The sequence below is a fragment of the Sus scrofa genome, chromosome 3 (assembly GCF_054392235.1).
Source record: "Sus scrofa isolate SSC_HxYL_T2T_F1_AM1 chromosome 3, Sscrofa_HxYL_maternal_Yorkshire_Landrace_v2.0, whole genome shotgun sequence".
Lineage (NCBI taxonomy): Eukaryota > Metazoa > Chordata > Mammalia > Artiodactyla > Suidae > Sus > Sus scrofa.
In genome coordinates this window covers 143,137,637-143,163,289 of record NC_139385.1, presented here as the reverse complement: position 1 = coordinate 143,163,289, position 25,653 = coordinate 143,137,637, and positions in this window count along the sequence as shown.

Below are 25,653 nucleotides of genomic sequence, written 5' to 3'. Positions count from 1 at the left end.
ATTCAGAATTGTCTTGCAGATATTCAGAAATAATAGCACTTTTGCACATCATTTATTGAAGCATTTAATGCAAACGAATCTAGCTATTATCATCAGTAGCTGCAGGCTACTGACTTCTGTGGATCTTTTAAAAAAGGACTGGCACATCCCTCTTATTAAGGTGGAAGGACGTATAGTAAAGTGACAGACATTAAGATTCACAGGATTCCTGCCCCCTTTCTTGCTGAACCTGCTCAGCATCCCATCCATAAATTAAATTATTTAGACACATGTTAAAGAACAGGCTTCAGGGACGCAAGGGACAACAAAATGATGGCCTTAGCCTAATTGCTTCGTAGTCTGGAGACATCTCAGAAGTGCTGTGAGTATAGCCAAGAATTTTAGAAGGATTTTTGAGGAGAATGCTTGCTTTTGATTTTCCCCTCTCTGAAACTCTTTTGCTCCTGCGGCCCCTGCCTCCCTCCCTCCCTCTTCCTAATATCCACAGACACACGCAGAGCAAACCCTGTCTTGCCACTGTTTCTAAACACTATAAACAATAGTTTTGAGTGTCTTTCGTTCTAAAAACAGCTGACTTTCAAGGGGAAATAACAAGGAGGAAAAAGCAAAGCAAAGGTATAATAAATCAAACCTTTCTGGAGTTCCCGTCGTGGCGCAGTGGTTAACAAATCCCACTAGGAACCATGAGGTTGCGGGTTCGATCCCTGGCCTTGCTTAGTGGGTTAAGGATCCGGCATTGCTGTGAGCTGTGGTGTAGGTTGCAGACGCGGCTCGGATCCTGCGTTGCTGTGGCTGTGGTGTAGACCCCTAGCCCGGGAATCTCCATATGCCGCGGGAGTGGCCCTAGAAAAGGCAAAAAAAAAAAAAAAAAAAAAAAAAAAGACAAAAAAAAGTTTGTTAGAAAAAAATCTTGAAATTAAATAATAACTTTTCTTTTGGCTACATTTGAGTTGGCTTGAGCTTCCTGGCAAAAAGTCCTGCAGTCAAGATCTATAGTTTTTCTACCCACCAATCAACATTGAATTATCTTAATTATGGTCTTTAGAGTGAGGTTGCTGTGGAAAGCTTGCAGGGTTTTATTTCTGTTTTTTCTTCCTTTTTGATACCAGGATGCATGCTCTAAATTCAGGAATAACTCCGGCTGGCGACTGACGAAGACGTAGTAACGTCTTTGCGTTTAGGTCTGCAACGGACAGCAAGCGCCGTGGGGATTATTTACAGCTGCCTTTTCGTCTGAAAATGCCGTTCAGGGGATCCATGGAAAACAACAGTATTTTCTACATAATCCACTCTAGAATTAAATGTTTTAAATATTGTTTTCTAGACTGTATTTCTAAGAGTAGACTAATTGTTTTTGACTTCGGAAATACCTGCTTCTGATTACCAACAGTTTCCTTCCTTCCTTCCTTTCTTCACCGTGCCAGTGGCACGTGGAAGTTCCTGTGCTAGGGATCGAATCCGTGCACAGCAGAGACCTGCGCCACAGCAGAGACAATGCCGGATCCGTAACCGAGCACCACAAAGGATCTCCCATCAATAATTCTCTTGATTTTTTATGTGGCCCTGAAGAAATGGGGCCTTGATGCCCCTGGAGCCACACTTGTACCCATTCCTACAACCAACAGGCTTCCTGGGGGAAAAGCCACCCTGGAAAACCGCTCTCATCCACGTGTGGAAGAAGCTAGTGCCCATAGCAACCGAGGAGGAAGTCTAGTCCAAACCAGGTCTCCTGTAAGACTCCAAAGAAGCCAGACTTTCCAATATAATCATGCACGCTATTATCTTACAAAGGGGACAAGGAAGCCCTAATGTAGATTTATCTGCAGTTTGCTTCCCAGAGAGAGGAGACACAGCCCCGCCCAGACTGAGGAGAGGCTGACGAGGTGCCGAGGGACTTGAGGGAAGGGAGGACTGGGTTCCTCGGTCTCCGATTTCCTTCCTGTGATGTGGGTCCCCCACGACTCGGGGCCTCCTGGGTGGGGTGCCTGGGAGCAGGACCTCCTGTGAGAATCGGATGGAGCTGCTGTGCGGTAGGCATTGTCTTGTATCTCTGTCTCCTTTCTTTAAACGTATACGGGCCCCATGATGAAAAATATAAAACCATGCACCATTAGCACTGGATTCTCTCTTTTTTTTTTATTTTGCTTTTTAGGGCTGCACCCACAGGATATGGAGGTTCCCAGGCTAGGGGTCCAGTTGGAGCTCTAGCCACTGGTCTACACCACAGCCACAGCAACGTGGGATCCTTAACCCACTGAGCGAGGCCAGGGATCGAACTTGCATCCTCATGGATCCTAGTCGTGTTCATTAACCATAGAGCCATGAAGGGAACTCCCCTAGCACTGGATGCTTAAGAACTATTTGTCATCACTTTTTTCTCAGTCAACAGGTGCTGATAAGCTCAGCCCTACTATCTGGAGCTTGTGACAGTTTTTGAAGCTTCAAAGGTTCCTTAAGCTTGAGAAAGTTGGGAAACTTGGGTCCAGAGCATGGAGCACGGAGCACTTGTGGGGAGTCGGGTGTGTGCGCCTCAGGATCACCCTCGGAGTCTGGTCGGCTTTCCTGGAGGAGGAGCAGGGTCACCCACGGTCTATGAAGACGGCCAGCAGGATGTGCCCAGGCGTGATCTGTTCTGTCGGATTCGCAAAAGCGCTTGAGGGAGGGATTTCCAACCAAATGCTCTGGCTTGTGAGCTTGTAGTATCTTTTTATCGCTGGAAGCAAGTTAATGATCCAGGGCATTTGGAGGTTTATATAAAGCCCCTTTTCTTTTTTAAAAAATTTTATTGGAATATAAATAAAATATGGACTCTCAACTTTGTTTTACTCTCAGGCATACAGCAAAGTAAACCAGTTATGCAAACACCTATATCCATCCCTTTGCAGATTCTTTTCCCAAACGACCACAGAGTCCTGCGTAAATTTCCCTGTGCTCTACAGAAGGTCTCCGTCATCTGGCTGTGGTGTAGACCAGTGGCTAGAGCTCCAACTGGACCCCTAGCCTGGGAACCTCCATATCCTGTGGGTGTAGCCCTAAAAAGCAAAAAAAAAAATATATATATATATGTATATATATAATAGTGTATAAGCCCCTTTTTCTTGCTTTAGAGAGACGAAAAATGTCTTTTTACCTCCAGCTGAAACTAGTAAAAATTAATACATCACAATACCTTGTTAAAAGGCCGTTCGATGTTTGTCCACAATAACTGGCCATGCTGTCTTGTGCTTTTGCAAATGAATATCTTTGCCATGGCTTGATTGGTCCACACCTGAACTTACAACACCCTAATTAAATACGGCCTTGACAAATCCATACCGGAATCTTCAGCTGTTTTTCATAAATTAACTCTATTTAGATAATAACAAAACTTCCTCTCTTTTTAACAGAAAAAGTATGTATGTTTTCAGGGAGCTCCGGAAAGTGCCTCCAGCTTGAACATGTTTTGTATTTCCTATCTGTGCCATGGAATCCGGAGAAGAATAGTGACCCAAAGCCACTCCGTCTTTCAATTAAATTACTGTGGGCGCTTCTATTTTTAACAGTAGGGTCTACAGAAAACCACCACATTCATTTAGAAACAGGAGAACTATCTTTTTTTGCATGTTTGCTTATGTTCCATGAAACAGCACCGTGGTAGTTGTTCTGGCTCATTCAGCAGGTCATCTTGAAAGCTGGAAACTGGTATTTCTGGGCTGTTGTGATCTTAGCACCCCCACTCCTGGCTAGTTGTCTGGTTGCGTAGGAACCTTCTAATACATGAAAGCAGCACTTTGCTGGCTGTCCTGCATGGCTGGGGTTGGAAACTGGCCAGCGCTATTCCATGTTCAGCTTCTGTGTCCATCTCACTCAGACCTTCATTGCCTGGAGTTCCTGCTGTGGCTCAGTGGGTTAAGGACCCAACATGGTCTGCATGAGGATGCAGGTTTGAACTCTGGCCTTGCTCAGTGGGTTAAGGCATTGCTGAAAGTTGAGGCATGGCTCTCAGATGCTGCTCTGATCTGGCATTGCTGTGGCTGTGACATAGGTCTTGGCTGCAGTGCCAATTGGACCCCAAGCCCAGGAACTTTGTTCTATGTGTGCGGGTGTGGCCATAAAAATTAAAAAAAAAATGGAGTTGATTCAATGTGTGTTTATTGATATTAAAAGCCTGATGCTTTGAGTTGAAATTAGAAAAAGAAGAGTGGGGGGCTGTCTGAATTCTGGTCTGCTGCAAGCTTCTGCTCTGCTGATACTCAACTCAGAGAACTTGACCAGCATCCGAGGTCCTTTCTGAGCCCTGGACGCCCTCAGGTTCTGCTCTGACTCCCTGGTTCCTTACCAAGTAGCCATGTGCTCCTGGTGGGAACACATCAAACTTCTCTCTCTCTCTCTTTTTTGCTGGGGGGGGGGGTGCTGTAAAATGTGCACTCTGATGGCACCTATTTCACTAGGCTGTTATGCAAATAAGATGGGTTAATTTACGCAAAGTGATTTTAGTTTTTCAGTCAACAAACATGTAAGGATTAATGGATTACACGTTGGAGGCAGGATGCAGTCCTAGGCACTCGGTAGACAGCGAAGCCAAGACGTCTCCCTTGCTCCTTCCCCAGACGTGCAGATTCTCCGGAGAAGGGGATGGGGCACGAAGGAAGACAAGCCGTGGATATAAGTGTAACGATAAAGTGAATTTTCTGGAAAGTCATGAAAAGGGGAGTCCGCTTAGACCTCATCAGGAAGCTGGCATGGGAGCACAGATGAGAGAGAGGCGGGAGTGTGGGCGGTCCTCCTGGAAATCTGGCGGGTGCCCACAGCGTCCACTCGGGTCTTAGGTTGGGAGCAGCAGAAAGGCCTGCGTGGCTGGAGAAGGGGGTGCTGGTGACAAGGCCTGAGAGGTACCGGGGCAGGCGCGGGAGGCGGGTGAGCTCCCTGGGGGTCACGCTTTGGTGGCTGCCTGGGTGCCACGGTGGGGCTTTGAGCCCAGAAGAAAAGTGACACAGGATTGGGCGGCAGGACCCCGGGATGCCGTGAGAACAGATGTTCCAGAGGTCAGGGCCCAAATGGGCTGCCCTCTCTCTCTCTCTCTCCCTCTCCGTAACCCCCCCCCTCCCGCCCCCGCCGCCTCTCCTTCTTCCTTTCTTGAAATGATTTCCACCTGGAAAGATGCTGGAGCGGAGGACCGGGTGCGCCCTGCCCGGACCTCTGATCTTCCGAGGGCTGTGGCAGAAGGGCTGTGTTGTTTCAGGGCGAAGTTTGTAATAATTCACTGCGCCGCAAAGAAAACCAATCCGATAGCCCGCATTGGGTGGGAAGGGCCCGCCCGCCCACCTTCCTCCAGCTTCTGCATCCTGGCTGCTGCGCATGCCCTGAGCGGGGGCCGTGATGCTCACCCCACCGCTCGGTCCCCTGCGAGTCACAGACCACCCAGCTCCCTCTGCAGCATTTCTTGGTTTTCTTTCTTCTCCATCCCTCTCGCTGCCATCTTAGCTCTTAGGCCTCCCCCACCCGGTTATGGTCCTTCTAGAGGTTTCTAACCAACTCTCCCATTCTTGGGTTTTCCTTTTGTCCTAGGTCTGCACACAGCCTGATGAATCTTTCCAAAGCTGACTTAGATAAGGAAATTCCCTTTTAAAAGACAATAGCTTAGGAGGTGCTGTTGTGGCTCTCGGCAGGTTAAGAACTCTACTAGTATCCGTGAGGATGAGAGTTCGATCCCTGGCCTCACTCAGTGGGTTGCCCTGAGCTGTGGTGTAGGTTACAGATGTGGCTTGGATCCCACGTTGCTGTAGGCCGGCAGCTGTATCTCTGATGAGACCCCTAGCCTGGGAACCTCCACATGAGGCAGGTGCGGGCCTAAAAATGAAACCAAAACCTCCCCCAAACAATTGCTTGTTTACTTCTCCACTATGGTGTCAGGTAAACAGTCTTCCTGAGCCCACCAAGGACCCGTGATGGGGCTGGAATTGGTGCTTAGAGGAAGGCAGTGGATGCCCTCAGTCTAGAGCGTGAAGACGACCTGGAAGGAAGTAAACGATGCTGCCCACACGGGGGAAGAGTCTTACTCGAAATATACGTCACACTTATGATGGGGCCTGATAATGTGAGAAAGAAGAATCTGTACATGTAGGTGTAACTGGGTCACCATGCTGTGCAGTAGAAAATTGACAGAACACTGTAAACCAGCTATAATGAAAACAGTAAAAATGGCTATATTAAAAATAAAAATAAAAATAAATTGGACAAAAGAGCTTTGGAAAACATAAGGCTTAATACTATCTGACTTCAGTTTTATTATAAGGCAACAGCAGTTAAGGTTAGGAGAGGGAGTGCATGGGTCAAAGTTTATTGCACTGTACTCTGAAGATATATGTACTACTTGATTCTGTCTCAGTAAGAAAGATCCTAAAAGCCATAAAAAGTAAATTATAAAAACCAATCAAACAGAAGCAAATATATGCAGCGGTGAAGGGTGTAGATACTGTCTCCAGGGAAGGCGTTCTGAATTTCTGAATTTCCTTCGACGTGCGGTGTCTCCTGACACTTGCATCCTGCTTTTCTTCCAGGGTCTTTTCCTGCTGGTTCAGTGCCTTTCATGCCCATGCCTCCTGCTCTCCTCACATGGCTTCTCTCTCCCCATGTGGCAGCCTCAGGTTTTCCTTGGACACAAGCTGTATTTTTCTTCAGTGAATTCTTTGTTTTTTGGCCACGCATGTAGCATGTGGAAGTTCCTGGGCCAGGGCTCAAACCCCACTGAACCTCCAGGGACTTTCTAGTTCTTACAGTTCTGAGTACCTGCTGCAAGTCAGTGATGGCTTTATCATTGACCCCCCACCCCCGCAACCGGAGCTCCCACAGTAGCGCAACGGGATCAGAGGTTTCTCTGCAGTGTCAGGACTCAGGTTTGATCCCTGGCCCAGCAGAGTGGGTTAAAGGGTCTGGCCTTGCAACTCAGCAAGGATCTGACACCCGGCCCTGGAACTTCATGTGCCAAAACAAAACCAAAAAACAAACAAACCAAAAAACCCACCACCTCGAAAACCCCTTCTTTTTTCTTAACTTTCTGGGCGCCTCCAGGAGAACATTTTCTATATCATTGCATCTTTCCCGTTTCACTCAGGGCAGGTGCTCCGTAAATGCTGGGGACTTGATTTAATTTTCTTTTTTTGTAGTAAAAATATATTATTTTATCACACTGTGTGAGCTCAAGATAATTGTAATGGAAGAATTTTTCTCATTTCCAGTGAGGTGAAAATACCTTTTACATTGGTGAGGCAATCTCTGTCCTAAACAGCTCTTCAGTGCCCTCTGAAGAGCAGGGAGGCACACACACCTGCCTGGCGGAGTCTTCAGGAAAAGTGCGCGTTCTTCCCTTAAATTTCACGCCGTTCAACAGCATAACGAGAAAGGTGTTTTTCTTTCCACTAAGACCCTCTGAAGTGTGCCTGGGTTTCCTTAGACAAGTGTTTCCGATTTCACGATGCCAGGCGCTGCTTCAAATCTTTGTTTACTTGTTTCCTAATGAACGTCTACTGGAAGAATTAGAAATGAAAAATGTGCAGGCCTGAAGGATGCCTCAGGGGAGAGCATCCATTTCACGGAGGGGTTGGAAACTTGCACCTATGAAGAGAGTGTATAGAATTATACGTTTCCCCGGGAATTCGAGAATGATTGGACACGATGGATTTCCTTACTTGTTCACACTCACAAATGTTAAGACACTCCCACCAAAACAACTACTGAAAGATGAGAAATGTTAGCGTATTGATAGAGATGGAAAAATCACTCGATCAAGTTCTACGTGCTCATTTTTAAAGATAAAACTGCCTTTAGCAAAAGCTCGTAGTAGAAAGAAACGTATTCTAACAGGTAGTGCACATTCATACTTTAAAAGATCCCTCCTTTCAAAATGACCTAACGATTTCCATCATAGCTCCTTTTACTAAAGTTTAAAGAAAAGGAAAAAAGTGTAAAAACTGGACATGGAGAGACTGAGATGTTGGATACGCAGGCGCTAAGATAATCTATAGACAAATCCAAATATTCCACCAGCTTGCAACAATAAAGCCATCTAGCAATTTGCCGAGAACGAGATCAACATACAAAAATCAATCCTGCTTTTATACACTAGTGATAACCAGTATAACAAAGAGCCCATTCACCATGGCAACAGTACTTTTAGGGATCCCCGGATAAACCTATGAAATACGGGCAAAATCTTTATGGAGAAAATTACAGGAGTTCCCGCTATGGCTCATCGGAAATGAGCCTGATTGGCATCCATGAGATTACAGGTTCGATCCTGGCCTTGCTCAGTGGGTTAAAGATCCTGCGTGGCCATGAGCTGCGGTGTAGGTCCAAGACATGGCTCGGATCCCACGTTGCTGTGACTGTGGCAGTGGCTGGCAGCTACCGCTCTGATTTGACCCCTAGCCTGGGAACCTCCATGTGCTGTGAGTGTGGCCCTAAAATAAAAAAAAGGAAAAGAAAAAAAAAGAAAAAAGAAAATTATAAAATGTTACTGAATATTTGAATAAGTGGAGAGCCAGAAAATATTTGATCTTAAACTAATACATCCATTTCAGTGGAACTGAAATTAGTCTTCCAGTTCCACTAAATTCCAATCAAAATCGAAAGCAAGTTTTTCTTAGACCTCTATGAACAGATCCTAAGATTCAGATGGAGGAGCAGAAGGTCAAGGGTAGCTAGAAAATCTTGAAGAATTATCAGGTTGAGGAACCTGCCCTTTCAGATATCATGACTGATTGTTAATCGGTAATTAAGGAGTGTTTCTTTATTGTAGAAATAGACAATAATAACACGCACACCCTGCTCCCTCCCTCCCCAGCCCAGCCTCCGCCCACTCGAATACACACTTCCAGGCGGTGCCTTCAGGCCTCACTTTGAGGACGTGTGGGTCACAGGCAGCTGGAGCACCTCCATCCTTGTCTGCAGGCTCAAGTGTCAGAAACAGACTGTCTTTTCCTCCAACTGTTGTAGCAAATACCTCACACCCGGTGGCCTAAAGCAATAGGGATGGGTTCTCTCTCAGGTGTGGGGCTGGAAGTCCAACATCGAGGTGTCTGCAGGGCCAGGCTCCTTCGGAAGGCTCTGGGGAATCCTGCTCCCTGCCTCTCCTTTCTTGTGATGTGTGCGGCCATCTCTGGCATTCTTGGGCTTCCATGTCTGCCTTCATTGTCCCGTGGCCACCTCCCCTGTGGGTCTCTGAGTGTAATTTTCCTCTTTTGGTCAGGACACCAGTCACTGGATGGAGGCCCCCCCACCCCCGATTTCAGCATGATTGCATCTTAATTTTGTGACATCTGATCCTATTTCCAAACAAGGTCAGATTCACAGCCGTTGGGGTTAGACTTGAACATTTCACTTTAGGGGACACAATTCAGCCTGCGACACAGACTGGTGCATACACAGAATATGGATGTGCTGAAGGTTGTTGCCGTACAGGACCTTGGGCCAAGGTGCCGTTTCAATGGAGTAAGTGGTGCTGGGAAATACTGGTTCCTTAGACATGTTAAGACAATGAGATGTGGAGTTCCCTTTGTGGCTGGGTTGAGAATCTGACGAGTATCCATGAGGACGTGAGTTCAATCCCCGGCCTCCCCCAGTGGGCCAAGGATCTGTTGTGTTTGTGGTATAGGCTGGCAGTCAACCCCCAGCTTGGGTACTTCCATGTGCTGCAGGTACAGCCCTAAAAAGAAAAAAAGAAAGAGATGTTTACCAGGATGGACACAGCCTTTGCTGGGAGAAGTCCCGCAGAGCAGAAGGAGCAACGGGGTCCTGACTCCCCCACTGCCCACAGTCACAGCCAGGGCCTGGGGTTCCATCGCAGCCACTGGCTGTGGAATGAACGTCCCACGAGATAAGAGCTGGGGGGTGTCTTGGGGCCCAGGGACCACTCTGGCCTTGAGCCTGTTCCACCACCTCAGTCTTCTCTCTGGATATTTGACACAGGGCAATGCTGCTGGGAAGACAACAAACTCCCCTGAACAGGGTTATTCCTGCATCAGGGACCCTTCCCTCTCACTAAAGAGAAGTGAAGTGAAATTAAATTCCTGCTTCCCATGGTCCCTCGGTGAATCATCGGGACTTTCTAGGCTGACACATGAGAAGCAAAACCTTAAACCATTCAGGACAAAGACGTGACTGTCTTGGCATCCATGTGGACTGTATTAAAATGTGCCTCCTGATGGACGGGGACAGGACCTAAGCCCAGGCAGCGGTGTGGGGCCATGGCTGAGGCTGGGAAGACGGCCCGTGATGCCAGAGATCAGCCGAGGGGGAAGGTCACGCTCTGGAAATTGGCAAGCCACGGCTTTTTCTTCGTCTGTGCGGTGACCAGCTCACCACTTCCAGGTGGATTCAATCTCCCTGCTCCTTCAGTGTGTGCGCTTGGCTCTGAATGAAATCTAAAGTAACACTCTCTGGTGAGGATTCTTCATCATCCCGACTCAAATGCAACTTGTCAAGTAAGTCTTAAGTCTTCTTGGCGTTTTTTTGTTTTTTGTTTTTTTTGTTTTTTTTGCTACTAAATAAACAGCTTTTATGATGAACAAATGTTCTAAATAAAGAAAAAAACACCTGCAACTGCTGATTTATTTCAGATCTGTCTGCCTCCTCTTTTGTTTTTATTTTTAACAAAATTATGCACACATATAGTTTAATTGATTTGTGCTGCAAGTTTTTAAAGAAAACTCAGCCATTTCCTGTTTACGTCCCCATTTTCCCCTCCCTGGAGGCAGCACTTTTAGCTGATTCTCTGGGCATTTATCTCTGTGTCTCTATTGTGTGGGCCGAGCTGTGTCTCCACACTCATGTGCTGGAGCCCTAATCCTGGTGCGACTGCATTGGAGATGGCCTCTAGGGAGGGGATGGGGTTGGGTGGGGTCCCAAGAGGGACGCCTGGGGTCCTTACCGGGAGAGGAAGAGGCCCCAGAGGTCCCTGCCCTGCCACGTCAGGTCACAAGGAGAAGGTGGCCGTCTGCAGGTCAGGGGCGGGCCCTCCCCAGGAGCTGAATCGGCCGGCATTTGGGGTCGGGATTCCAGCCCCCAGAACTGTGAGAGGTTCTGTGCTGATCTCTGCGGCGGCCTGGGCCGACTAAGGCACCTGCCAACTAGGCTCATTGGGGCACTTCTTGGTTTTCTAGTTTTAGACTCTTTCAGCGAATGCCTCCTGGGTGACGAGGATCCAGCCCCCTTTTCTTCCATCAGCACCCACGCCTCCGTCTCGCCTGGCTTGTCAGAGGCCCGTGGCAATGAGTGAGCTCCAGCCGTCACGACTCCCTGCTCCCACAGCCCCGCACAGCTATGTCCCCACCGCGGGTCGTTCTGCCATCAGCGTTAACAGGAACTCCACTGGGTAAACGCTATCCACACGGACCGTGCAGGAAACAGTGGTTATTTTATTTCTGTTTTTGGTGGATTTATTATTTAATTTTCCGGGGGGGGGGGTTTATTCAGGTTTGCCGGTTTCATTCTATTTGTGCTTATTTCTAATCTCAGCCACACCATACCGACAACATCCGTCTCTCAGTCACGCCGAGAGGCGGCCCTGCAGTCTTCCCTTTGGAGGATTTGCTCCTGGAAGCCTCTGACAAAGCCCATCAGCCTCCTCCACCAGGGTCACAGCGGCGGCCGCGAGTGCTCCCCACCCCGAAGATGCCTCTTCCCCCAGCAGATGGCTCACCCCCTCGGTCCCAGGTCCTTTGTTCCCTCAGTGACACCCTCATCGTGGGTGCGAACCGCCACCATTGCGTCTCTGAGGATGAACGCCGGGCAGTCTCTGTGTTCCACCGTCAGGCCACTCGGACAATTCGGTTATGTTTAGAATTTTCAGTTGGAAAGAATATTCACGTAGAGCTTTGCAGGCTGGACCCACTGCATCCCAGCTCCTAGCATTGCCTTTTAGAAATAGAAAGCGACTCTGATGTCCGTATTTTTTATGCTCTGAAAGCTGGCTGGATATTCGCCCCCTAGTGCTGTGAAAGGTCACAGTTGTGTCTTTCTGTTTTGTTGGTTGTTTTACACAGAGTACTGGTCCCTCAGGGGGGACCTTTAAAGGGGAGGCATTTTGTGTGTATAGACATTTATTTTTATGTTCTGTGATACACGCAAAGAAACACTCTTATCCAGAAGAAGCGTCTAGTCTTTTGCTAAGACGGGGGTAGGGTCTGCGTGCCCCACTTATGGAAAATGGGGAGAAATTTGGGAGTTAAGTTCTCTTTTAAGATCTTTCTATCAATACTCCTAACTTTAGGAGTTCTTACTGTAGCTCAGCAGTAATGAATCTGACTAGTTTACATGAAGATGTGGGTTTGTATCCACTCAGACTCGTTCAGTGGGTTAAGTATCCCACATGGCCGTGAGCTGTGGTACAGGTTGCAGACATGGCTCGGATCCCAAGTGGTGCAGGGTGGCAGCTTCGGCTCCGATTTTACCCCCTGGCCTGGGAACTTTGACATGCTGCAGGTGTGGTCCCCCAAAGACAAACAAACAAACAAACAAACAAACAAAGAAAAAAACACTCCTAATTATAACCCTCATTTTTAAGGAAACTGGTGCTATTAATAATTCGTGAGTATTATAGACTCAAATTTTATTTTTATAGTAGTTCTGCTATGTGTACATTTGAAACACATTGGGAATATAGCTTTGTAGTTCTTAATTTAGAGGGTCTAGTCTTAGAAAGATATCGGCCAACTAAAGCAATTACTAGAAGACACTGTAGTTGTGATGAATTCATTCTCCTTCTTCAGATAATAATACTGGTGTCCATTGTGATAGCTTTTTTTTTTTTTAATAAAGAAAAGTAATAACTTAACTAGGAGCCTGAGAACCATGACTGGTTGCCTTCTGTGGGCATGCAATAGCAAATGTTCTAGATCCATGCCTAAGTTGTTAAAACTTATCTAAAAAGGGGCGTTTAAACCCCAATGTCCTTTCTGCTTTGTCAAGATTTACCACTGTTAACACTTTGGCAAGAAAGGAGCCAGCCCTGCCGGGAGCAGGTTCTCTGACGAGGCAGCGCCCCGTGTGTGTTCTGCAGCCCGAAGACTTTGGTCTGGGCTGTCAGGCTTACATTCCTGTCCATCTCAGGCTTGATCTCATTAACACCGTTTCATTAAAATAACGGCTGCTTTCCTCCCACCCCCATTGCTGGATTAGCAAACACCACATTAGCTATGCTGTTTTCATCGAACCATGAGCATAAATACCAGAGTGAAAGGGGAAGATGTGGCCATCTATACAGGCTGCAAGCGTCTCTGTTCAGGCTGTTATAACAGCACCAGGCTGGGTGTCTTAAAGATTTCTCGTAGTTCCGGAGACTGCGGAGTCCAAGATCAAGATGCTGGCAGGCTTGGTTCCTGGTGACAGCCCTCTTCCGGGCTTGCAGGGGACCTTTTGGCAGAGGGAGCGAGAACTCCGGTTCCTCTTCTCACAAGGGCACTGACCCATCCCGGGCTCCACTCTCATGACCTCATCGCCTCCTAAAGCCCTCGTGTCCTCATATCATTCCTTGAAAGTTAGGGTTTCAATGTATGAATCTGGGGGGACACAAGCATGCAGCCCAGGAGAGCAGGTGGCACCCAGGGGTGGCTAAAAGCAGGGGCTTTGAAGTAGCCAGACACCAGTCCTCTCCTTTCCGTCTCTTGGTTGTCGGGGTCCATGTGACCCCTCTGCGTGTCAGTTTCTCCAAGTGAAATAGCATAACAGTGGCGTGAAGGGTTTAAAGGGGACAGTGTCACCACAAGTGTGTGTTACTTGGTGCATGATAAACACTCGAAGCAGGCAGACTGCTGTTTTATGCCTGCAAGATGCAAAACACATACTGCCCTGGTGAACCACGTGCTCACTTCAGAGGAGAGGGTGTCGCTGCGTGAACAGGGAAGAGCTCTCGGGCGGCCACGTTTACAATGGATGGGGGGGTGTTAGTGATGGGGGCGTGGCTAGAAAGACAGTGGACGGATGAAGGACTTCTCCCCATAACTGCCTACAATCACCGAGTAATTCCAGGCAATAAGAATAGATAATAAAAATAATCAGGAAGAGGAGTTCCTGCCATGGCACGGTGGAGACAAATGTGACTAGGAACTGTGAGGTTGTGGGTTTGATCCCCAGCCTCGCTCAGTGGGTTAAGGATCTGGCGTTGCTGTGAGCTGTGGTGTAGGCTGGCAGCTGTAGCTCTAATTAGACCCCTAGCCTGGGAACCTCCATATGTCGCTAGTGAGGCCGTAAAAAGCAAAAAACAACAAAAAACAAAAACAAGAACAAAAAACAAAACCCCCCCAAAAAACAACAATTAAGAAGAAAAGGAGAATTAAATAATATAAGGATATTAAAAAGATCATTTAAGTTAATAGAGCTTTAAAAATGGATGTCAGACAATGCTAAAAAATAGATAATAAAAATCTGAGAAGGAAAGATTAATGATAGAATAGGAAGCACAGGAAAAATTAGACAAGAGGAAATAATTTGAACACTGCTTTAAAATACATAGGTTTTAAAAGATAAAAGAACATAGACAAAAACTTGAAGACAACCAGTTAAAAGAAAATCAGAGCATTTAGAATGAAAACCAAACAAACACAATTAAAATTTGGAAGGCAAACCTAGTAGAATAGGAAATCAGTTTAAATAATTTAACAATTAATATCTGAAAATACGGAAGAAATAAAGTCAAAGGCAATCAAAGAACAAAGTCGTAAGGTGTGTTTGAGCAAATTAAACGAGGCTGAATCTCGGGAAAGAGGAGCCTCCGGGAGGTGCCTTCCCATCTGCCCAGCCCCACAGTCTTTTTTTTTTCAGGGCCACACCCACGGCATATAGAACTTTCCAGGCTAGGGGTTGAATTTGAGCTGTAGTGGCCTGTCCACACCATAGCCTCAGCAGTGCAGGATCCGAGCCCATCTACGACCTACACCAGAGCTCACCTCTATGCAGGATCTTTAACTCACTGAGTGAGGCCAGGCATTGTACTGCATCCTCCCAGATGCTAGTCAGGTTCATTAACAGCCGAGCCACAGTGGGAGCTCCAGCCCCACAGACTTAGCTTTCGTTGGAACATTCCTTTCCTACAGGTTTTCCTTACACCACCTCTCAGGGACACACCTGTCCTCTGTCCTCAGACCCAGCCAGCCCAGCAGTCCTACACCCTTCAGTTTGCTCAAGGAGCAAATGTCTCTGTTAATGACAAAAGCTATTTTCTGCAGAGAACATTGAATTTCCAAAATATTTTCTGGCCTTGATGGCTCTTTTGTCTTCATTTCTTCCTAAGGTAAGCTTTTCAGTTATGGTTAATATTCCATTTATAAGTAAAACAATGGGGACTGAAAAAGGATAAATGATTTTCCCTTTTGGATTATTTGATTATTTTTGAACTTCCATTTTAATTTATGTCTTGGTTTTGAATTCTATCTGTCATGGTCGTTTGTTTTTCTTCACAGAAGTTATGTCATCACGGGGAGTCTGCGACTTTTCCTTCAACATTCCTTTTAATTATTCGGGAATTTGTCCATCAGCTCTAGAGGCTACGTAAGGGCTCAGATGGGCTATAAAAAGAATATAAGAATAAATAAAAAGTACTTTATGTCGATATGAATGAAAAAACCCACTTCTGAATTTACTGTTGGGGGTCAGTGGGTTAAGAATCCAACTAATATCCATAAGGATGTGGGTTTGATCCCTGGCCTCGCTCAGTGGGTTAGCATCTGGCATTGCCACGAGCTGTGGCATAGGTTGCAGACGCAGCTCAGATTCAATGTTGCTGTGGCTCTGATGTAGACTGGCTGCTATAGTTCTGATTAGACCCTTAGCCTGGGAACTTTTCATATGCCACAGGTGCAGCCCTAAAAAGGAAAGAAAAGAAAAAAACCCCACTTCTAATAGATGGACACATTTTTGGGGTCATCAGAAGGTGAAACATTTCCCTGACCTCATAAAAATGAAGATTACAGATCTCACTCCCATGTGCAGTGTTATCTGCAGAGAATAATGGAATTGAGTCTTCTCACTACTGGATTAGAAAAGAATAAAGTGACAGAACCAGATCACGTATGAACATTCATATATACACACATAACACAATTTGAATACACACATTCACACATTACTTTCCCAAGCTGAGTTGGGAAATGCAATACTCCTTTTTAAATTTCTATATCTTTAATTGTTAATGAGGAAGCACTGAATCATTTATTTAGTCACAAACTTTTAAAGCTCAGACTTCTTCAGGTTTATGGGATCGCAGCTGAGTTTCACTGAGTGGCAGATCTATTCTAAGTGGTTTCATATGAAACGTATTACCCGGATGACAGTTTTTATGTACTGTATGTCCATCTTCAGCTCGGTGGATGCTTACGAGATGGTGAGAAACCAGGCGAATGGTGAAACACCAGCGAGCCATGTGCCAGCCGTTTGGATGGAGCACCGAGAGAACTTAGAGGCAGCAGGGCTGCTCTTGAAGGCTTTCAGGGCTTTGGAAGGATTGTGTTCTAGGTTTTAAATGCACACGTGGCCTCATGGGGCCAAGGGAGAGGTCGCACGGCACAGCCTGGTGGAGAGGAAGAGGCGTTCGTGCTTTCAGACCGCACGTGCTGGGCTTTCTCAGAATGAACAGGATCAGCGGAAGCAGGAGCCGTGGCAGGGGCGACGATGAAGGCAGGGGAAACGGTGAGCAAAGACGTTCACCTGTAAAATATGACCTGTGTTTCAGAAGTCACAGCAGTTCAACCTCCGGGAGCGCAGTGCGAGGCAGAAAGGACAGGTGAGGCTGGAGCGTGGACCAGCCCTGTCCTGGAGAGTGTGTCTCCGCACGCCTCCGCCGTCTCTGCATGCCTCCGAGTGGCTCTACACGCCTTCACACATCTCTACACGCCTTTCCATGCCATGGCGGGGAGCCTGGGCTTTGTGTGTTACACTGTGTGGGGTTATCACAACGTTTAAGAGTGTAGCTCCCCCGTCCCATCGGTGGCTCCCAAAGTCAGGTGCCTTTGGAATCACCTGGGTGCTTTTGCTAAGAGAGACTGCGGTGTCCCATGCCAGGCTTTCCCCTTCAGCAGCTCTGTGAGAATTTGCATTTCTCATGTGTTCTTGGGTGCGCACTCTAAAAGGACCAATGCCCCGGACAAAGGAGAAATTCCGCAGCAGCTGGCTTCTAACTCCCGCTATTGCCAGCCCTGCTCTGAATGGTCCAGCTGCCCCTGTGTCAAGTCTCACGGCAGCGACTTCCATCCCTGCCCCACTGGTCCTAGGGCTGTTTCCCTTTTAACACCTGAGCTTTCGGCTTCCAATGGATTATTTTTAAAAGTGACACAATTATACTCCTGGGGTGTCAGGCTTTTTACCCTCAAATTTCCCCCACCTCATTGGATACATTCTTCACTGTGGCTGGAGTTCTGGCCTTGGCTTCTGTTTCACCCCAGGTGCCTATTCTTGAAGTTGTTTGAGTTCTATGGGGTTTTGACACTGCTCTGTGCTAAGCACCAGGAGTCAGGACATTTGTGGAGCCAGAAAGGCTCTTTGAGCACAGACTGCAATCTTCTTGCATCTTTTCTTTCTCCTCCCTTTTTTTTTTTTTCCCACATCATGCAGTGGCTTGATGTGGGATCTCAGTTCCCAGACCAGGGACTGAACCTGGGCTGCAGCAGTGAAAGTGCCGAGTCCTCACCATGGGGCCACCAGGAATCCGAAAGGCGACGTTTCACGACAAGAATATTTCCATCTACTCATTCCCTTGTTTCTGGTTTTCTTTTGCTGCTAAAATATGATAATTTTTTCTAACAATATTAGGTATTTCTGAGGCAGGAGTTCTGTCTAGGAGCTGGTTCCCTTGCTGTTCTGCACTGTCCGAGACACTTTGTATCGTGAGCTGTGCTGTAAAGTTGCTGCGGAATCTAGGAATTGGGGAGTTGTGGCTTAGGGTGCCACCTGGCCACCAGCAGATCAGTAAGTTGGGGAGATCTAGCGTGTGACGAAGTGATAACGGCCAACAATAATATATAACGAAATTCAAAGCTGCTAAGAGACCGGCCCTCAACTCTTTTCAACACAAAGAAGTAAATGCTGTGGTGTGGTAAAGGCTTGACTAACGCTAGTGCAGTAATTGTGTTGCAATAGATCAAATACCAAATCAACATATGGTTTACCTCAAACTTACACAGTTTTACACATCCGTTATAGCTCGTTTCTTTTTCAATGATTTTTATTTTTTCCATTATAGCTGGTTGACAGGGTTCTGTCAGATTTCCACAGCGCAGCAAAGAGCCCCAGTCCCACACACACATATGCCTTCTTTTTCTCACATTACCCTCCATTCTGCTCCATCAGAAGTGACCAGATATTATCGCTCAGTTTTGAAAACGTCCACATAAATATGAAGTGGAATGCGCGTCAGTGCTTACGCTGTGACTTGTTGGGCTCAGGGCTTTGGGGAAACGAGGTAACCAGGCTTCTGCCCTGGCGCACAGGTACCAGCTCCAGCGTGATGGGAGGGCTGTGCAAGGTGACAACGGCAGCGCCGCCCAGGGCTGGCAGCAGCAAGGCCTTCAGCCGGTATTATTTTCCATTCTTCCTCCTTCAAATACCGTCTCTCCGTCTCCATCTCCGAGTGTGATATTGGGCAGAGGCTACAACCTCAAGAATAGTTTCCGTCTACAGAGGTCCATTTCTAGAAGTTTTTCTCATTAAGAAAGTTTTTTGTCCCATTTGTGTGTCAAATTGGATGAGCAACACACTTACAGAGGCACAGCTTCCTTAAAGTTCCATAGGCCTCAAGTAGCACGAATCCACTTTCAGGTTATACCTGCACACTTTCAAGAGATGGTTTTCAGAAAACTCCAATGTTTCCCTCTGCCTGTTTTTCAGGATTCCTGTTTGTCTTTAGATGGGGGCTGACTACCCAATAAATGAACCCTCCCCAACACAAACCCGAACCAAACCAAACCAACCAACAAACAGTATGGGCGCATTCCTGATAAAGGAGAGAATATTGTAGTGAGAAATGGAAGCATTTGGTCTGTGGATCCAGATGACAGATTGGGTCGGTTTTGATTTTCTAGACCTAGCTGGATAACTCCACTACCAGCTGCCTCTTGTAAAAGCTCCAGAAAGAATGTTTATTAATGAATATGTTTGAGTTGTGTTGGAATGCAAATTCCTTTACAAAAAACAGCTTATTAAGATTCTGTACCATAAAGTCAAGGAAATTTTTTTTTTGCTTCCTGTCTCATGGTAGACAGATGAACAGTTATCTCTGAATGAATTCTCTCTCTCTCTCTTTTTTTTTTTTTTTTCCTAGGGCCACACCAGAGGCATATGGAGCTTCCCAGGCTAGGGGTTGAATCTTTGTTGCAGCTGTTGGCCTACGCCACAGCCACGGCAACGCCGAATCCTTAACCCACTGAGCAAGGCCAGGGGTCAAACCTGCATCCTCATGGATTCATTACCACTGAGCCACAACGGGAACTCCTGAGGGAATTCTTTTTCACTCGAGATAAATAATATGCATTGTTTCCTTTGACTAGCAATTTATGAATAAAGACAGTAATTACTTGCGGGATTCTGATTTAGTCAATAGGACTGTGTGCAGTTTATAGCTGCTAGATAAGGTAATAGTAAGAGTATAATTAGTATTAAGAAAAAAAATTAATCTTTACTGCATTCTATATGACAATTAAGTATAAAATCAGCCCATAAAAGCATGAAGCTACATGAAATGATTTGCTCCTTGCAGATGTATAAGGTGTGTGATTTCTGATCAAGGCTGATGGGAACGCGCCTCGAAGGGCCGTCTTGGGCCACCCTGGGGACCAAGGTCTTCATCAGGTTGGTCTGGCGTGAGGTTACCCTCAACAGGGAAATAAGTGCCTCTTGGGCATTCTGATACCCTATGACTCTTTAGACTTTATTAGCCTTGTCTTTCCTAAAACTAGTCAAAAACCGTCACTTCAAGCAGCTACCAAGGTAATGTCCAGCTCAACTGAAATGTTTCGCTCACAGGAACAAGTTATGGGGAAGTAAGTGTAGACGCGTCCAGGCAGACCCTGCTGGATGCCGACGCTGATCTTAAAAGGGATCATGTAAAGCACTGCATGGTGTTTAACACGTGCATATCAGGTCTCCACGGGGCGATTCTAAAATGACTCATCTAGCAATTATTTTAAGGTTATCTCCCCTTTCCTGCCGCCTCCGACTTGTTGAGGAGTCGTTTGCGCAGCCCTTGGACCGGGGCATGCAGACAGTCTCTTTCTTGGCCACAACCACGCCCGTGAAATAGGGGCTACGAATCAGCCTTGCCGTCATTGCCTCTCTTGTCTTTAACAAAAGAGAAGAGTAAAGACTGAAAGCTCAGTCATTGGTGCCAGATCCCCCAAAGGGTGAGAGATTTAGTGAACCGAGAGTAAGACAAACAAACGAAAAATAAAACACTCTCGGGAAAAATGTGGGGGGATTTCTTAGTGATTCGGGGAATAGGATATTGTGGTAATTATTTCAAAAGATGAAAGAAAGAATGGAAGGAAGGAGGAAGAAAAGAAGGAAGAGAATTCCTGGGACGCTATCGCTAGTAGGAGTAGGGCTGTATAGATTAAAAGCCGCGGGGCTGACGTTCTCTCTTGTTATAAGACTGTTGTCTAATTATAAATTCTGCATAAGGACCTATATTCTTAGCAGTTTGTAAGTGACAGCACTTTCTTTTTCTCACCTTTGTAAATGATGTAACAGATGCAGGAGCCATTGCATGAGTTTTCTCAAATTGGAGCATTTTTTTCCTTTTTCTTTTCTTTTTGTTATGCACTTGCCACCAAGAAATTTTTGCTGAAATACCATCATTTTCCTAATAGTCAGTGAGGGTGACTTGAGTACCAGCGGCCAGAGAGAAGCCAGAATTGTGCCATCTCCCGGGGGCGGCTGATTCATCCTGATTCACCAGCAAAGGGAGTAACCTCTCCAAGAGCAGAGAGAGTTAAAAAGCCAAAGGAAGAAATGGATGAAGCTTTCCAAGGGTCTCATTATTTTTTCCTTGGAGTATGAATAAGCACAATTTTCACTGCGCTTTCTGGATTGTTTTGTTTTGTTTTAATCTGCCCTTGTTTTAGGACACAGGTTTCTGTAGTTAAAAGGAACAACAGCTTCAGGACTTCCTGCTGTGACTCAGTGGTAATGAACCTGACTAGTAGCCACGAGGATGCAAGTTCCATCCCTGGCCTTGCCCAATGGGTTAAGGATCCAGCATTGCCGTGAGCTCTGGTGTAGGTCGCAGACTCGACTCAGATCCCGCGTTGCTGTGGCTGTGGTGGAGGCTGGCAGCTGCAGACCCATAGCCCGTGAACTTCCATGTGCTGTGGGTGCGGCCCTAAAAGGACAGGAAAAAAAAACGAAAAGAAATATCCGTTTCATAGTCAGAATATAACAGGGTCTGCCTGAAGCAATAGCCTCGGGGAGGGACTTCACATTGTGAACCTCCGTTTCCTGAGCGTTGGAGGAGAAAATAGCGCGAGTTCCTTGCAGAGATGATGTGATGGGGCAGGTGATGAGTCTCCTACGGTGTCGGCACCTAAGGTGGACACCAGATATTATTCTCGTTTCTTTCTCAGTGTAACAGTTACTCATCCCTGCTGGAGTGTTACACTTGACATCTCTGTGCCAGTTGTGAAATATGAGTCCCTAATTACAATCAGAAGCAAAAATGCAAATGATTTTCAATGAAATTAAGTGCATTAAATAAAAATGCTTATTATTATTTTTAGGGAGTTCCCACTGTGGCTCAGTGGGTTAAGAACCTGACATAGTGTTTGTGAGGATGTGGGTTCACTCCCTGGCCTCACTCAGTGGGTTAAGGATCAGGTGTTGCTGCAGGCTGTGGCTTAGGTTACAGATGTCGCTGGCATCTGGCATTGCTGTGGCAGCCACATAGGCCTGCAGCTGCAGCGCCAATCTGCCCCCTCGCTCTGATTCTACTTGCATATGCCGCACGTGTGGCCATAAAAAGAAAAAAAAGGGAGTTCCCGTCGTGGCTCAGTGGTTAACGAATCCGACTAGGAACCATGAGGTTGAGGTTTGATCCCTGGCCTTGCTCAGTGGGTTAGGGATCTGGCGTTGCTGTGAGCTGTGGTGTAGGTTGCAGACGTGGCTCAGATCCCCGTGTTGCTGTGGCTGTGGTGTAGGCCAGTGGCTACAGCTCTGATTGGACCCCTAGCCTGGGAACCTCCATATGCCACAGAAATGGCAAAAAGACAAAAAAAAAAAAATAAAAAAAAAGAAAAAATAAAAAAAGTGCCCATTATTTTTAAGAAGCTGTACTTGGCGCAATAGAAGGTAAAGTTGAGTGAAGCAGAGACTTTGTCCCTGAGTCCCAGCGTTCTACCTGAACTGCATGGGAAGTGTTAAAAAATGAGCAGCTTAGTTGGTAGGTTGGATCTTAGAGAAAAGATCAATAAACTAGATCGTAAGTGGCTTAAAGTATTAAAGCAATGATTAGGGACATGAAGCTTCTATAGAATGAAGTACTATTTCTCTAATAAGAGTTACAGGGACATTCATAAGAATAAAATAATGTGGAGTTCCCCGTCGTGGCGCAGTGGTTAATGAATCCGACTAGGAACCATGAGGTTGTGGGTTCGATCCCTGCCCTTGCTCAGTGGGTTAACGATCTGGCGTTGCCATGAGCTGTGGTGTAGGTTGCAGACGCGGCTCGGATCCTGCGTTGCTGTGGCTCTGGCGTAGGCCGGCGGCTATAGCTCCGATTGGACCCCTAGCCTGGGAACCTCCATATGCCTCGGGAGCGGCCCAAGAAAAGGCAAAAAGACAAAAAAAAAAAAAAAAAAAAGAATAAAATAATGTATCAATGAATTATTTGAAGACAAACAGGATAAATATAGACATATCAGTTTACTTATGGACTTGACTCTGGTAGCAAAGTTAAAATTGTATCTTTTTAAGAGGGTCCCCTTTAAAGGCTTAGCTAGTGTTCCTAACATTCGGAGCATTTGTGGTTCTGGGTTTATCGTTTTAGAAGGTTTTTCTGTTGTAATAATTTATGCAGTCATCTCCCATCAATATATAAAATATATATATATTTTTTTCTCTTCACAGGAGGAGATTTTCCTCCTGGGATCACACATGTTGTTCTTGTCCTGGAATTGGCGTTGATGTCATCCAGATCCTCCAAGGGTGCAGCAGCACTCAGGAAAAGTGAAACATACATTGTCACCAAAAGAGAAAAAGTCGAGTGAAACCTGAAAAAGGATTAGTCTCTGAGCATAATTAAATGCCAGATAAAATTAGAGCAGATTAAAATACCTGCCACAAAAAGTTTGAAAATTATTACCGATAACTAGAGAATTGGATAACTTGGAAATTTAGAACTCAATTCTCGTAATTAACTTAGAAGTGCAGAAACATGTCTTTTATAATTGGTACGACAAGAGAAATAATTTATTAACAGGTAGAAAAGAGTCCCAGCCTTGCAGAAAGGGGCGGTTAATTATAGGAGTAATTAAGCTGGAGTGACTCTACCTTCCATTCTTTGTGGAATGGATCAGTTGCTTTCTCACAAGATTTCCTGCGTGGTTTGGAGGAGGAAAGTCTCTGCATGACTTTAAGCCTAAGCTGCTTTTGCATAGTAGCATTTTTGTCTTAAGCTTATGATCTTCTCTTTAAAGAAATGGTTCTTATTTAAGCTGCTGTTCTAATGGGGTAAGCAAAGCTGTGTCAAGTTGATTTATGTGTGTTGCAAACATCATTTTAGCACCTGGGTACTTGCTGGTACAAATTATTCTCTCCCTCCGAAGATTATTATAATACTCTTGGCTATCAGCATAGCTAGGGAATATTCTCAATGTACATTCCTTGCAGTTCTCCATAATCGACAGATTATCGTTGGTTCCTCTTCTGCCTCATCGTGCAGGATTAAAAAAAAAAAATCCTTAAAGGTAGCAGCAGACAGGAAGAGTTTTCTTTAAGGGGCAAATGATTAAAATACCATAATCATCACCAATCGTTATCATTATTTTAAATTATTTTTCTGTGCATGACTTTAGGTTAATGAAATTCCAAGTCGATGACAATTCCATTACTTAGATGCCTGAGTGGTAGGACAGAAAGTACTCTCTGGTGTCTGCAGATATTAACCTATAGCTCTTGCTAGGAATCAATGATAAACACCACTATCCAGCTAAAAACTGGCAAGGAGTTGGTGGTACTTCTTTCCAAAAATATTTCTTGAGCTCTGTAGAACGGGATATAGAAATCTGGACAAGCCATGATGCTCACTGTGAACTGGTAAAAAATAGACGAGAAGGAGGCAGGCGCTACATGAAGAACTGTGAGCAACAGCGTGGGAACGTAAGGAAGAAGGTACCGGGCTTCTTGGGGTTGAAGGATGAGGAGAACGTTTTCCAGATGAGGTGGGGGAGGGCACCTGAGGCCGAGAAAAGAGCGTGAGTCTCCGCAGAGGGTCCACGTGTGTAGCAGTTACGAGGCTTCCAGGAGGAGGACGCCATCGTTAATGCAATCAAGGGCTGTGTAGGTATTTGTGTTTACAATATGCCGAATATTACGCTGAGAGATGTGTAACCACGAGACTAGAGACCGTCCAGAGACTCAAGAGAGAAAACAGTTCGTCAAAGTATCAGAAAATATATCTGACTCTTACGCAGTATCTGGAGCTTCTTAAGTTCATGTCATCCTTCCACACGGCCTTGCCCATCTTGGAAGCAGCAACCTCTCTGGCCACGGTCAAAGCCTCGTATCTGTCTGTCCGTCAGCTTGACTGGCTTCTACCCAGCTCCTCTCCTGGGGCCGGGGGTGGGGTGGCATTTTTCATCTTTAGTGAAAACCCGGTAGATATTCAGGCTGCACTGGGAAATCTGCCTTCTGCATCTGCTTGATTGTCAGCTCCTGGCTGGTTTGTCTTCCCCTGGCCACAGCCTTCTGCCTGGGCCAAACCCGAATCTCCAGCCAGGCTCCAAGTTGGCAAACGCCTCCTAGGGAAAAGGGCTGCCTGTCATGCGTCATCTCGGAATGGGTCTCCTTCCCTCACTTTCTAGTGGTTTTTTCAGAGTCCTCTTAAGGCCTGGGAAACGTATCTTTTGAAATACAATTTGTCACCTTTTTCAATATCAGCAGAAACAGGTGCCTACTTTGACTTCCGACATGCAACCAGAAAGCATCCATTCCCTGTCAGTTTTCAAGGGAGTTATAAAAAATCATCCAGAGGGAAATGACCAAGGGGGTAAAAGTGATTCATCTGAAGCTTTTTTTCATTGGTCTTTTTCAGGCCACGCCCACGGCATATGGACCTTCCCAGGCTAGGGGTCAAATCGAAGCTACAGCTGCCGGCCTACACCACAGCCACAGCAACACGGGGTCTGAGCCACGTCTGCGACCTACACCACAGCTCACAGCAGCACTGGATCCTTAACCCACTGAGCAAGGCCAGGGATCGAACCTGCATCCTCATGGATACTAGTCAGGTTTGTTACCACTGAACAGCAACAGGAGCTCCTTTTGAGGCTATTTAAGAACTGCTTGGAGGCATCAGTGATATTGTCTGTGAGTAGAGATAATCCTGGGATTCCTAGTGCCTGCCTACAGCGATGTGAAAGATTTTCACATGGCAGAGACTTTGTGTACGGTTTCACATGATGAGAAGGTGCTGGAAGCAGA